At 36.1% G+C, this 13,966-nt stretch overlaps 1 protein-coding gene across 6 annotated transcripts in view; it reads left to right on the top strand.

Annotated features, from left to right (window-relative positions):
• The window catches only part of CBFA2T2 (CBFA2/RUNX1 partner transcriptional co-repressor 2), a 167,611-nt gene that overhangs the window by 84,260 nt on the left and 69,385 nt on the right, over nt 1-13,966 (top strand). The window contains exon 1 of one of the 6 annotated variants that reach the window (XM_073236713.1): nt 267-573. The exons of the other annotated variants lie outside the window; for them this stretch is intronic. The gene's annotated coding sequence lies outside the window, so the exon portion shown is untranslated. Of the gene's footprint in view, nt 1-266; nt 574-13,966 lie in introns of those variants that run through there. 6 annotated transcript variants of the gene reach the window in all.

Genomic DNA, 13,966 nt, shown 5'->3' with positions numbered 1-13,966 from the left:
ACATTTGAATGTTCCCAAAAATATGAGTCTCTGTGTCTATGTATGTCTCTACATGTTATTCCACTAGGGACTTGCACAGATAGGTTTTGCACAATATCCTTGCTGTTATTGTCAGCCATAAACAAATTACACGTATTTAACAAGTTAATGTCAGATTGGCCAGGAGCCACTGGGAGGTGTGTACTTAGTGACATCAGCTGGCAAAGAGCCCTGGTAACAGGGAGGGTTGGAAGGGTAGTGGAGGGAGAGGGAGCAGGAGGAAGGAGAAAGAGAGAGAGAGAGAGACTGACTGACTGTATCTGGGGATTCTGGCAAGGTGAAGAGCTGGTCTGTTTGGCAGGACCTTCCCATCTGGGATCCATCTGTGTTTCCCTGGAATGGGACAGGCAGCTCTAGTCAGTGAGAAATCGCAGATGTGAGAGAGCTGACACATGTCCAGCTAATGAAAGAAGGAGGAAGGCTGGTCTCAGATTGGGCTTTGAAGATTAGGAAGAAAAGAGGAGCATTTTTATATCTATTTCAAATAAATTCTATATATTAGAATCTGGATTGTCATAATCTGAGCACTTTCGGGTAAGTATATTTTAATTTTAGCTCTTGGGGCTAAAGTGGGCAATTTTCTCCCTTTCAAAGCTTTTTACTTGTTTCAGATTATGATGATATGAATGTTTTTTGATATGAGTTCAGCCTTTAGCTATTCTGTTGTTTTGGTGCTTCATTTTGTTCGTATTTCTGTAACATTTTTCAGTTACTACCTTTATATTTGAATGCCCTGCTTTTTTTAATGAAAATTTTAATTAGATGTAACATGAATTCTGGCTAGGAAAGTAGTCCCCACAGATATTTCTATAAGGTATTTATTCCACATTGAGTCTTTCTGTAATGTTTTGAGGAAATTTTTTTTCTGTTAGTGTGCATAATACAAAGAGGCTGTTAGAAAAATGGCTCATTAAATATTCTTTCTTACTGTCAGATTTTTTCAGTGTAGTCAGGTGAACTATAAATAAAGGATATTACAGTAAAACTAAGTATCTTTTAATGTATTTAGCTCCATTTTCCTTTATTACATTTACCCCCATGCTGTTTAGTTCCATTGGCTTCCTATGTACAAAATAAGCAAGTAACATCAACAAATCTGACTTGAATTGTGAGTTTGGAGTAGTTTTGTGATACAGTAAATTAACATGCACATAGCTACTGTGTTCTATGGTTCTTGTTTGTGATTCATAAATTAGATCTTGCTATTTCTATACTTTGTATTCATGTTTTCCAGGCCTCCAAATCCAGACAGCTATGGAAAGAGTATGGGTTTGAGTTACACATACTATACAGCCATCTTTTCACTAGTTCTCTAATCTGAAGCAAGATACTTATTCTCTTTGAGTCTCTGTTTTGTATACTTCCTGTCTCATGTCATTATTGGGGAAACTGGCACATAGAAGGCATACAAGTTAGTTTTAGAAGTTTCTAGATGTTCATTGCTTCTTAAACCCTTTGCATTTTTAACTTCAAACTCTTGGGCTAAGAGTGAGTCTTGTCTATAACTCTAGTTTTCAGGGCACGTTCCTCTCACTGTAGCTACCTCCCCAATTTACCTATATCTATTACAGATGTTATGTGCTATCTTGTTAAGTCTTGTTAAGATTATAAACTATTTGGAAAGCATTCTAAGTATTGTCATGCAAATGAACCTGTTATATTATTTTGAACAGAACTTTGAAAAAGTTAACAAATAGGAATGAGGTACTAAATTACACTGCTTTGTGATACCACTGTTTAAATTGTATGTTTTTTCCATGAAAAATTGTACTAGTTCTCAAATAACTTAAAAATATGCTTTTATTCCTTAAAGTTCTTCAACCTTCACTTAAGTCAGTTGAGTAATAACTATTGACTTTCTTCCTTCAGTTTTGAGTCAGTTTCTTGAGGTGAAGCAGGGAGACTTTTAAAATGAACTTTTGAATAGATATTCTCTTAGACCAAATTGACTAGAGGATTAAAAGAGTTTTTGAGTTTTTGTTTTGATAGGTGTAGTGTTCAACATCTTTGGGGGTCTTGTCTGAACTTTTGAGAGGATATATATAGTGTTTATATTAAATTTACATGATACTCCTTCAAGTAAGCAAGCACTTTCATTGCCCCCTAGGAGGCATGCTCCTAGGTTGAGTAGGGAGAAAAGGACTTGATGCTGATGTGTGTGTGTAGGCTGGGTCTACTGTGAAGGGCCTAAAAAAGATTTGTATCTTGCTGTTGTATGTCCATAGTAGGAATTCTTTTGGTGCTAGGGTTTTAAGAAGCATAAAAAATGATAAATAGTATGCATTTTAAGATGTAAAGATCCACTGACTGCACATAAAGGTGACTGATTAGAAGTCAGTTCAGGAGAGTCTTATTACTGAGGTAATCAACTAAGATACCTTTGGGTTCAATACTGGAGAAAATCATAGTACTTTCTGAAGACTATGAAAGCATACTCTGAGAAGCTTTACTGGTATGAAAAGGGAAAACCTTCTAAACTGGCTTTTGGGAATGACCCAACCAAGGAATTTTTTCATAGTAAAGGGCCACCATGTTGGAATGAAGGTATTTGATGTAATAACGTCAGTAAACTGGAGATAAGGATAATGATCTTTAAATTGTATCTTTTGAACATCAAGAAAGTTTTTTTTTATTTTGAAATGAACATATTTTATATTTTATACACAACTGGAAGCATTCAAGTAGATCTGAAAGTTGGTTAGGTTATTTTAAGGCCACTCAGTGCTAGAAATGCTCGTAAATCCCCAGTGATTGATAGCCTATGGAAAGTGTTAGGATTGTAAAGGATCTTAAGAATTATATAGTGAAACACATTATTTTGTAGATAAGGAAAGTTGAGGAAAAGGTAGTGGAGTGGTATAAAGTCTGCCAGATCCAGAGTTTAATACCCTAGATGGTGGCTGAGCTTGGACTGAAATTATCTTCTGAGTTTTGAGGACATTAATTTTACAAACATTTTCTGATTTCCTGTTGTGTGATAATATGGTAAGGGATAGTTTCATAGAAGAGATAAAATGTACACAAATGCACAAAATTGGTTAAGTCCTGGAAATTACTGCTAACACAGGCAATCCGAAAATCATCATGGAAGAAGTAGCATTTTATCAGAACTTAGAAGGACAGGAAGAATTTGGCTCCTAATGTTTGGAAGAAGCATGGTGGATGGAAAGGTTTACTTTCCATTAGACCCCAGTGCCTTAAATCAGACGTGGTCAAATGTGTACAGTGTTAATGTCTATTATGTTTTCAGTTATGCCTAGCTGTTGCTATCTTTCCAAATCCAAGAGTGATTACTTCTGAGATTCTTACCTATCTTTATATATACAAATATCTTTACCCCTTTTTTAAACTTGTGATTTATACCAGAAGCTCTAATTTAAAAGGTTTCTACTATGATGGACTGTGTGGGTTGTTTAGTTTTCCCTCCAAGTTCAAGTCAAATATAGGAACTAGTGGTAGCTGTGTCTCGCAGAAAAACAACCCACTATACCTGGTTTCTTTATTCTCACTGGTTGATGGGCTTTCCAAACATTGTTTAAGTTTTAAGACCAATGTGGTGTCACGTTTATCCTGGGAAACTTAAAATGCATATGGATTTACTTTTCTAAAGCATGCCAAAAACTGCAGAAGCAACTCTTTGTGCTTTGTTTAAAGCAGCAGCTAGTGGAAATCCTGTTATCATTCAGTCCTGAGCAGCTTGTTAGAGATGCCTGGTGAGGTGGGGTGCAGTTCTGAATAGACTGTGTATGTACATAGATCTGTAATTGCTTTTCAGAGCTGGAGATCTGAAGTAAATAGAATATATATTTTCATTTGATTATGTTAGTTGGGTGAAGGAAAGCAGTGAAAAGGTTGTGTGTAGGTTTTGGTATAAAGGCTGTGTAAACTATGCGCTCATTACCCTTCACCTCTGAGCCCCAGTTTTCTCACCTGTAAAATGGGAGTAAAAGTGGCTGTTACTTTAGGTTCTAAGAAATATGTTAGAAGGTAATAAGCATGATACTTGCTGCATTAATACTTAGTGAGATTTATCTTTCCATGTGATTTTTCTGTCTCCCCTAAACAGTAATCACAATAACTAAAATTCTTAGTAAGAATATATTTTTGCAGATTTTCAGTAAGTCTCTTCAGACTAATCCTGCTTTCTTAAACTAATTTTTAGTCATGGAGAAGGGTGCGTATAGAGAATGCAGCAGCTTTAAAAACTCAAACCTGTTGCTGTGTGGCAAGCTGTTAATGTTTAGGGACCTTGCATTACTTACCCGGCTGGAAGAGCTGGGGGATGGGCCACTTGGAGGGTGACAGATGTGCCCTCTGCTGCCGGCGGGCGCGTGCCGGCTCTGTCCCTCTGCTCCCAGCACCAGGTGCAGCCATTGTTCTGGCTGGTCTCTCTTCATCCGGCTTCGTCTGTTACTCTGCTCTTTCTAGCTCATTGTTTCTGTAGGAAATTAGCATTAAAAACCCATCTGAAACCCCCATGTCCCTCAACTGCAGGTGACTGTTATTGGCCCCAGCTGCCACCCTTGCGCCTGATTACTTCCATATGGGTCTGTGCAAAGAAGTAGTAGCCATTTATTGATTTCCACCACAACCCCCACCTCTATTACTCAAACTATAATACCCTGAAATCTATTAGACCCCCAATAGGCTGTATAGCTCAGTTGGCACTACAACTGTGATGAACGTTTTACAAGCAAAACTAATTACACCCTCTTTCTCCCCCTTTACCACCACCTACCTAAATACTAAATGTAAAAAACCCCAGAAAGCCCTAAGTGGAATAGTAAATCTTCCAAATGTCTGGAGAGGAATCTGTTTCTGAGTTACTAGTAAAGCTTGTAGACTTGGATGGGCTTTTATGGAAAATTTTAGTCACTGCTTTAAATACTTCATACCACACCCATAACATTCAAGCAAGTAGCGCATGGCGCAGTAGGACCCTAGGGTAGGGGTGGGGAGACAGAAATTTTGGTCATTTGCTTTTTGGTTTATTAAATTTAATCAGGGTGGGCAGTATGTTAGGAAAGGGAGCCTAGTTTAAAATGAAAACACTTTCTAATTGCATGAAAACTATGTGCAATTTAAATAAATTAAATTCTTTAATTTTGCATCATTTCGTTGTTTGCCTTCTGTGTTTGCACAAATGGTTGTTCAGTTTATTAGGATAAATAGCACAGCGAGGAGGTTGGTGTCCTAAACTTTCTTCCTCCATCAGTAAACAAACTAAGTGTTCTGTTTTGGTTATTGGTCTAAATCAAGATTGTAATCTCGAACAGTTTGCCAGGTTTAAAATCCTATTGAAATTGTTACTGACTCCTGATGATGACCTTGACAAAGTCTCTACCCTTATCAGTTATCAGTGAAGGGATCTGGTCCTGGTAGCCTTTGTTAGTAAATAGCCTGGAAAAGTCAAGGGGGAGGTAATTGACTAAGATCTGTTTGCTGAGTATTTAGCAACAACCCAGTCTTAGAGTAAAATCTTGAGTTGTACATTTCAGATTAAGTTATTTACTAATGGTTCACACTTACATCATAAATAGTTACGGAACTTAATGGCTATTCTGCTGGGGAAATGTCCTTTTGCCTTTCTTTCGTTTATCCTTTTCTTCTTTATCTTTCATTTCTGGAATTTGAAGTTTAAAAAGGTCCTAGAATTTGAAGAGCCCCTGGCAGTTCCTATGAAGGTGAGTCTCCAGCTAAAGCAGTGTCATTGCATTTAGAACAGGTTAGGATTTGTAGTTTTTGAAGAGTCTTCTGAGAGCTTTCTCATTTGCTCCCTCATGTAAGTGGAGAAATGGAAGGACAGAGAGATCAGAAAAGGGGTAGAGTTGTGATTTGAGACTGAGTCTTCTGAACCTAAGTATGTTTTCATTTCAAGTTTGGAGTAGTGAACGTTGGTACTGATTGTAAGCACAAAATTGCTATAGATATTATCTTGAGGTGTAAGCGTGTGTTTAAGTGTTTTTTCTTTTCAGTGTTCATGAAGAATGGGGTTTTCCTTTAGTGGTCTGTTTAAAGAGAAATATAGAGATTAAGTTTCTGTTCATCCTTTGTAACGACGTAAATTGTTCTATACCATTCCTGGGGCTAATGCCATGATGAAGCTGATAGTAGCTTTTTTTTGTTCTTGAATGGGAACCACCTTTTCGAAAGTAAAGCATGCTTATGTTGCCCCAAGTAGAAAAGCATGACAAATAGTCAAGTGTGCTTTGATTGCCCAAACAGCATTTTGGTAGAGATTCTTCAACAGGGCTGGGACTAGGGTGAGGCAAATGAGGTACCTATGCAAAAAATTTGAGGCACTCACTCCCAGGGTAAGTCCTGCATTTAAATTCTAGACCTCTTGTGCCTCACTCCATCCCAGCCCTGCTTTTCGGTAACGTCTAGAAGAGTAGGAGGAGGATACCAGACCTGGTATAATTGATATAGAAATGTTATTTTCTGTCTTTATGTTGGAAAGTGAATAAAATGAAAGTGGTTTTTTTTCCAGTTAAGGGAATACTCTTCATCTTTTTAAAGTGTGTCTGGAGGAAGGGCAGAAGAAACAATGATTTGGCTTTTGGGAAATTTGTATTCTGGAGTCAATTTCAAACACTCTAGTACAAATATTTTGGTATGTTTCTATAAGGTATAGCTTTATTTCTCATATTTTACATATACAAATCAACACATACACTTATCTGGACAAATGAAAATAGTAGGTTAGTTTGAAGATAGATATTAGAGGATATTCCATACTACGTATTTTCTGCTTTTGAGAGTGATTGCTTAATACCCTTTAATTGCATTCTGCAATCTCATCTTCCGGTGACTTTACCCACATCTATACAAATACATGTACAAAATAAACCTGTATATTTACCACCCCAAATATATGTCTTTAAATCATATTTCTCTTTTGAGCTCCAGAATCATCTCTCACTGCCTAATGAATATTTTCATGTATGTAAAATTTGTTGATTGTGTTGTTCGAATATACTGTTAATACTCATCAATCTATATCACAACAATCTTACCAGTTTTTAAGAAAGATGTGTTAAAACTTTCCCTGTGATTATGTTTTCCATTTCTCTTTGCAGTTATGTCAAAATTTAGTTTTTGAATCTGTGTTGTTGGATATATACTTTGTTTAGGAGTATTACATTTTCCTAATGAATCATTCCTTTATCATTTAGATAATGACCTTTTTTGGTCCCCAGTAATGATTTTTTAATTCAGAAGCCTGTTTTCTCCAATATTAATATTGCTAAGCCATTTGTCCTTTTTTTCCCTAAGTCTATAAAATTATTTATTTTGAACTTTAGTTCAGACACATCCCTTTTGACTGTGCCAATGTTTGACAAAGTTAGCCATTTGCCTTTTCTCATCATTTTTTCTTAACCTTTCAGTATCATTATGGTTTAGATATGAGTTATGAATATCAACTACTTGGATTTTTTTGTTTAAATTCAGTCTAAAAATATTCTTTCACTTGGTAACTTTGGTCTGTTTATATGGAATGGTAACTACTGTATTTGGACTTGCTGGTATCACTTTAGGTTTTTTATTTTCCTTCTGGTTTCTTCCCCTTTTCCTTCAAGATAGAAAAATGTTTTATGTATTTCTTTTTGTTTGATATTACATTTCCATCATTTTGATAATACTTAAAATTTCTGTATGTGTACTTGAAGTCTAAAACATTAATTCATACCATTTTTTTTTAACAAATCTTGAAACACTTCAAATCTAGCAACTTCTCAATATATTACTACTGTCTAGGATTTTGTTCCCACCTTGTGTTTTATACTCACCCCTAGTCAAAAGAATAATTTTTTTTTACAGCCAGTATTAACTTAGGTTTATCAATATATTTATCAAATTATTTGCTCATATTTCCTCTTTATTGTAATTTTTCCGTCTAGGCTAATTTTCCTCCCTGCCAAAGTACATCTGTTGATAATTCTTAAGAGAAACAGTCTGTGAGTGGCAAATTCTTTTTCTTGGTCCAAAAATATCTTTATTTCACCTTTATTTGAATGACGGTTAGCTGAGGTTAGAGGGTAACGACTGATAGTTACTTTCCATCATCACTTGAAGTAGTGATTTCTGCTCTGGAGATGTGAATTCTGCTTCCAGTCAAGTTGGATTTTTATTCCTTTGTCATTTACATGTTTTTCTTTCTGGTTGTTTTTAAGATTTTATTTTTTGGCTTTGGTGTTCTGCAGTTATATAATGTTGAGGTAAACATTGTGTGTGGATTTATTTGTGGTGCTAAGGACTTTGTATACTCTTTTAATCTGAAGCTTCAGGTCTTCAGTTCTGGAAAAATCTTGTCTATGATCTCTTTGAATAGTGTCTCTTTTGCCTACACTCATTTGCTCTCATCTCTTTCTAGAATTATTGCTAGATATATATTGGACCATTTTATGCTATTTTCCATTCCTATCTTTTCTTTTGTATTTTTTATCTTATGTCTTTATACTGTATCCTAGGTGATTTCCTCAGCTCTGTCATGTAATAATTCTTCATTTTTTTAACTCGCATCTGATAAGCTCTTAAAAATGTCTTTGGTATTTCCTTTCTAGAGATTTTACTAAATTCTTTACAAATATGCTTTAAAAAGACCTGGGTTTTATTTTCATTATTTTATTTTATCTCCTTAATCACTTTTTAAAAATTAGATTAATTGAGGTCCAATTTATATACAGGAAAATTCACCTTTTTAGGTGTGGTTCTGTGAATTCTGACAAACATGTACAGTCACATAGCCACCACCAAAGTCAAGGTATAGAACATGTTCATCACCTCCAAAAAGTTCCCTTGTGCCATTTTATAGTCAGTCCCCCTCCCCAACATCCATCCTGGCCCCTGGCAAACACTTGTCTTTTCTCTGTTCCTGTAGTTTGCCTTTTCCAGAATGTCATATAAGTGGAATCATACGGTATATAGCCTCATGTCTAGCTTTCACTTACCATAATATATTTGACATTCATCCATGTTGCATATATCAATTGTTTTTTAAAACAGTTGATCTATAATATTATATTGGTTTCAGATGTACAACATGGTGATTCAGCAATCATATACATTACTAAATGCTTACCACAAGAAGTGTAGTTATATTTGTCAACATACAAATAAATTACAATATTATTGATAATGACAGTATTTCCTATGCTGTACTTTTATCCCCATGACTAATTTTTTTATAATTGGAAGTTTGTACCTTTTTAAATCCTTCACCAATTTCACCCATTCTCCTTAATGTTTGTTTTTATGGCTGAGTGGTATTCCATTGCCTAATAAAGTGATGAGCCTTTTCAGTTTATCCTGATCCTAGGAGACCCCTGAGTTTTGCTCTCCCATATACATTTTAGAATAAGGTCTATAGATCAAATAGTAGTATGGTATTAATAATAATTATTTTTGTAACTGTAAGCAAATACCCTACCTTTTAACAATTACATACTGACATATTTAATGGTAAGGGAGACACACTGTCTTTAGCTTACCCTCTGGTTTGGTAGGTAGGTAGAGTGAGTGGATGGGTAGATAGACAATGATACAGAGAAACAGGTCAATTAGTGAATTTGGTTGAATGGTATCAAGGAGTTTTTATGTACTATTCTTGCAAGTTTGAGAATTTTTTTATAAGAATGGTTTTTAAGTTGATATAAAAGAAATAAAGTACTGAGCTATAATAGATACCATTAACAAAAAAAAGAGGGTATGATAGTGAAAGGTTGATCTAGGCTGTCTGAGGAAGTAAACGGAGTTGTTGTCTGCATGACAGTAAGTGGCCTAGTAGATATCAGAAAGAAGAATAGTCTGGACAGAGAAAAGCAGTGCAAAGGCCCTATAGTGGGAATGAGCGTGATAATCTTCAATGAATAGGAAAATGTCCAGTGTAGTTATAGTGAATGAAGAAAAGAGGGTAGAGAAGTTAAATAGGAGACAGTTCCTGTAAGAGCCCTATAAGCCAAGGTGAGGAATTTGGATTTTATTCTAACAATGATGGGTACCTTTGAAGGGTTCTCAGTGGGGTTGTAATGTGATCTGACTTAGACTTTATAAAGATCACTACAGGTGTAGGGAAAGAATTGTATGGTGGCATGGTGAAAGCAATACCAGAAAGTAAAAATGGTAAATTTGGATTAGGTTCGTGGCTTGGGAAGATGGGAGAGGTGATTTGCTATGTTTTGAGGTAGATTGATTTTTCTGAACCTGTTGGTAGATTGAATGTTAAGAGAGGGAAAAGTGCTTTCAAATAACTGTCACATCTGTTCTCATTGTTAGTCATCATTCATTTAAATGTCTATTAAGTGCCCACTGTGTGCTATGCACTGTTATAGGCATTGAATTTACATTGGTGAATAAAGCAAAGACCTTGCCCTCATGGAGATTAAGGGTTCAGGAAGACCCAGGTTAAGCTGAGAAAGGTATATAAAGGATAGTTAAGGAGGATTCCTATTGAAGAGATGATTTTGAGAATGCCCAGATATGATGGATACAAAAGGTTCAGTACTTTATGTGGCACATAATGCTGCTCACCTTTCAAGTACATATTATAATTAAGATTGAGGCTGATAGTGCCTTATAGTTCTGGGGTATAATCTTGACTCTGCCTAGTTAAATGATAATTGCATTTATTTTTTTGTGCATAGGCTGGAAATCACCGAACAGGAGGCAAAGAATTTGGGAGTAAGGTTTAAAGAAGTGTTAAGTCTTGGTGAGGCATGGAAAGGTGCATGTGAATTACTCATTTATAGTAGGGAACTAACAAAATTTTAATATTTATGTTTCTATGTATTTTTATTGATGTTATTTAGTAACAAAAATACACTCTTCTCTAAAAACGATTTGCAAGGTCTTTTTGCTCTAACATTCCTCTTTATCCAAATGGGTTTTGAGGTGGCTAGCATAAAATAAAAGACAGATTAAAAAGGCAGTCCTTAAAACCAGCAGAGGATCAAGAGCCAAGGAATTTGGAAAGGGATTCTAATTCTAAGTGGAATGAAGCTGCTTCTATTCAGCCCTGCTCTGACCTTGTAGCTAAAACAGAAAAGAAAATCCTTGGGTTTTTACCTTGTTTTCATCATCTGGTTAGAGATACATCCCCAGGAGAGTCTTCTACCTTAGCATAGTGAATCAAGGAAGGTGTGCCACAAATACTCAGGTCAGTTTTTCGTGTATGAATAAAAGCCTGGTGAAGATGGAGAGAAGAATTCCTGTAAAGTATGAGGTCAAACATGGAGGATAATAAGATTAGAGAGGTAGTCAAGAATAGCTATTCTGTGCTATTCAGGAGCATAGATTTTATCCTGTAGAAAATCGGATCAAGACTCTTTAACAATTCTATTTTGTTTTAAAAGGGAATTGTGACTTGGAGTTTTTGATGATGGAGGCTTCTGGGCAAAAAGTGAATTTCATAGAGGCAGTCTTAGAGTCAGGGAGACAATTTTGAGATGTTACTGTAGTCTAGGCAAGAGATGTTGAAGGTCTGGATTTCATCTGTTGGTGCAGTAGAGAGAGCCAGAGGGTTTGCACTTGGAGGGTGGAGGGAGGTGGTGCAAAGTAATGATTGGTTTCAAAATACAAATGCAAATGAAAAGCCTGAGCTGATCAGTTGTTGTTTTTAATGTGATTTAGAAACGGTTTTTGTGCTTTCAAAGGGAGATTTTAAAAGGGGGAATAAGCTTGAGTACTGTTTATTTTATTAGACATTTTGGGGGTGGCAAATTAATTTCTAAAATATTTCTAGCAACTATTGTCAATTTAATCTTCAGGATGAAAAAGTAAATTCTGGGATTCTTTTTGATTAAATTAGCAGACCATATGGTGTTTACACAGACTGACTGCTATGTGAGGTGGCTGTGTTATTTTTCTCTTTCAGGATATGATGCTTTACCTGATGGCAATGTTCTGAAACATTTATTTTCTAGTGAACAGTATGTGAAGCAGTTATTCTAGTTATTGTATTTTTTTCTTGATACTTCAGTTGATGTCACCATTTGTGTATCATTTAACCCTACTTCTGTTAATTCAACATTAAAAAAAATTAAATCTTCACTACCGGTTTATATACTATTTTCCATCCTCTTCACATTGTAGCACACAGATAAATTGATAAATTCTGATTGGCCACCCAAGGCTGAGGAAATCCGTATCTCAGTACACACATAATTTTTCATACCTCTTCAGTGTTTCTTGGCACACAGCTTGGGAAGTTCAGCCTTAACAGAAAAGGTATAGAAACCTTTCTGTACTGCTTTTTAGTTAGTTAACTAGAATTAGGAAATAGTTATAGTCTACATGCTAGGTGGGTGCTGTGGTTATAGAAAAGAAGAGCTCAAGGAACTCGCATGCACTCATGTAGACAGGCACAAAAATTATAGGTGGTGCAGTATGACATGCTATCGTGCAGGTGTTTGTAATGGCTATGAGAGTGCAGACGGGAGAATTTAATTCTGTCAGGGTGCAGTTGAGGAGTTTCTGGGAGAGCTATTGAAGAGGGGAGGTTTGAGTTGGAGCCTAAAGTAGTAATTTCTGAAGTGCCTGAGACAGTGAAGGCAGGGCAATTTAGAGAGAGAGCATAGCTTGTTTTATATGCTTTATGCCTGTTTAATTTCTATCAGAGATCTCCTCTTAGTATGCAAGTAGATATTGGAACTTAGGAGTTTGCTCTGATGGCAGACATGGTTATCTGCCCTGCCAAAGTGCCCATCTACCTTCCATTTATGTTGTTTGGATTCAATCCCCACTATAATATAGCCTTCTATTTGCATTGTGCTTTTAATTTTCAAAGCTTTTTATCCTCATAATAGCCCCCCAGGGATAGGAAATAAAAACCATGTGGTAGTGTTTTTATTTTTATGGAGGAGAAACCTGAGACGTCATCATCATATCAGCATTTTTTCCTGGGGTTGGCCATTAAGAGGCAAGAATATAGAATCTTGAAGAGAAATTTCTATAATGACTGTCAGTTCCCAGATAAGGTTGTCTTCCTTTGCCAGGAGAACCTCTCTCAGTCCTCCAGGCACAGCCATAGTGCTGGCTGATGAGGGGGTAACCAGGAGGGAAGCCAGCTAGGCAGACAGCATGGTTGCTGATCACAGAGCTAACAGCCTGACATCTGCAAGCTGCAGCTGTAGCCTTTTGCTACAGCATATTCATTTTTCTGCTCACACTTGAAGAATCACAGGGTTTGAAGGAAAGAATGTAAGTTAAACTATTCCAAATGTATAGTGTGCTTCAACAGTAGGACTTACCTGTAATGAGTGGGGTTGTCCATGCGATTGATACTTTTCCCAGTTCATTTATTGCCATGTTTATTCCATCTTCCCTATACCAATTTTAGTTTAATGCCAAAATAAGAATGAGCTATCTTAACAGATGAATGGAGTAGGTGCTAATTGCATCACTGGAATGTTTGCCAAAGAGATTTTATTTTCTACTTGGTTTTGACCTGTCTATGTTTTAGGGTGTCATTGTTAAAATAGTCATTTCAATGAGCAGTGATGGCTGTTGACCCTTTATATTTGTGCCAATATGTTCTTTTCATCCATTTTTCTAAAGGTACCTGGATTTTTTTAAATGGTGAAGGAAAAAACTTGGATTGTTAATTTTGAGGAGCTATATTCTAGGAGGAAGAGGATGATCTTGGTGTGGAGCCAACATTTTCAAAATCTTGATTAGTTTTTTTCTTATTCCTTAAGCCCGTTCATTTGACAGAGTGGGACGGCTCTGTCAGAAGCCTCTCTGATGGTCACTTAACATAAATGGGATCCTATGTAATAGCTTCTACTAACTTTCCAAGGCCCATTTGTCCTATAGTCTCTACATTCACCTTCACAAATCTGTGAAGAAAGACGGAAACTATAGAAGAATATGAAGTCTGTGCTAAGATCAGTGTTCATTTCTTTTTTCTTATTAAATTCTTAGTCAAGAT

Source organism: Manis javanica, chromosome 5, assembly GCF_040802235.1.
Source record: "Manis javanica isolate MJ-LG chromosome 5, MJ_LKY, whole genome shotgun sequence".
Lineage (NCBI taxonomy): Eukaryota > Metazoa > Chordata > Mammalia > Pholidota > Manidae > Manis > Manis javanica.
Note: the sequence above shows the minus strand (reverse complement) of the source record. Positions and strands in the feature narration are given on the sequence as shown.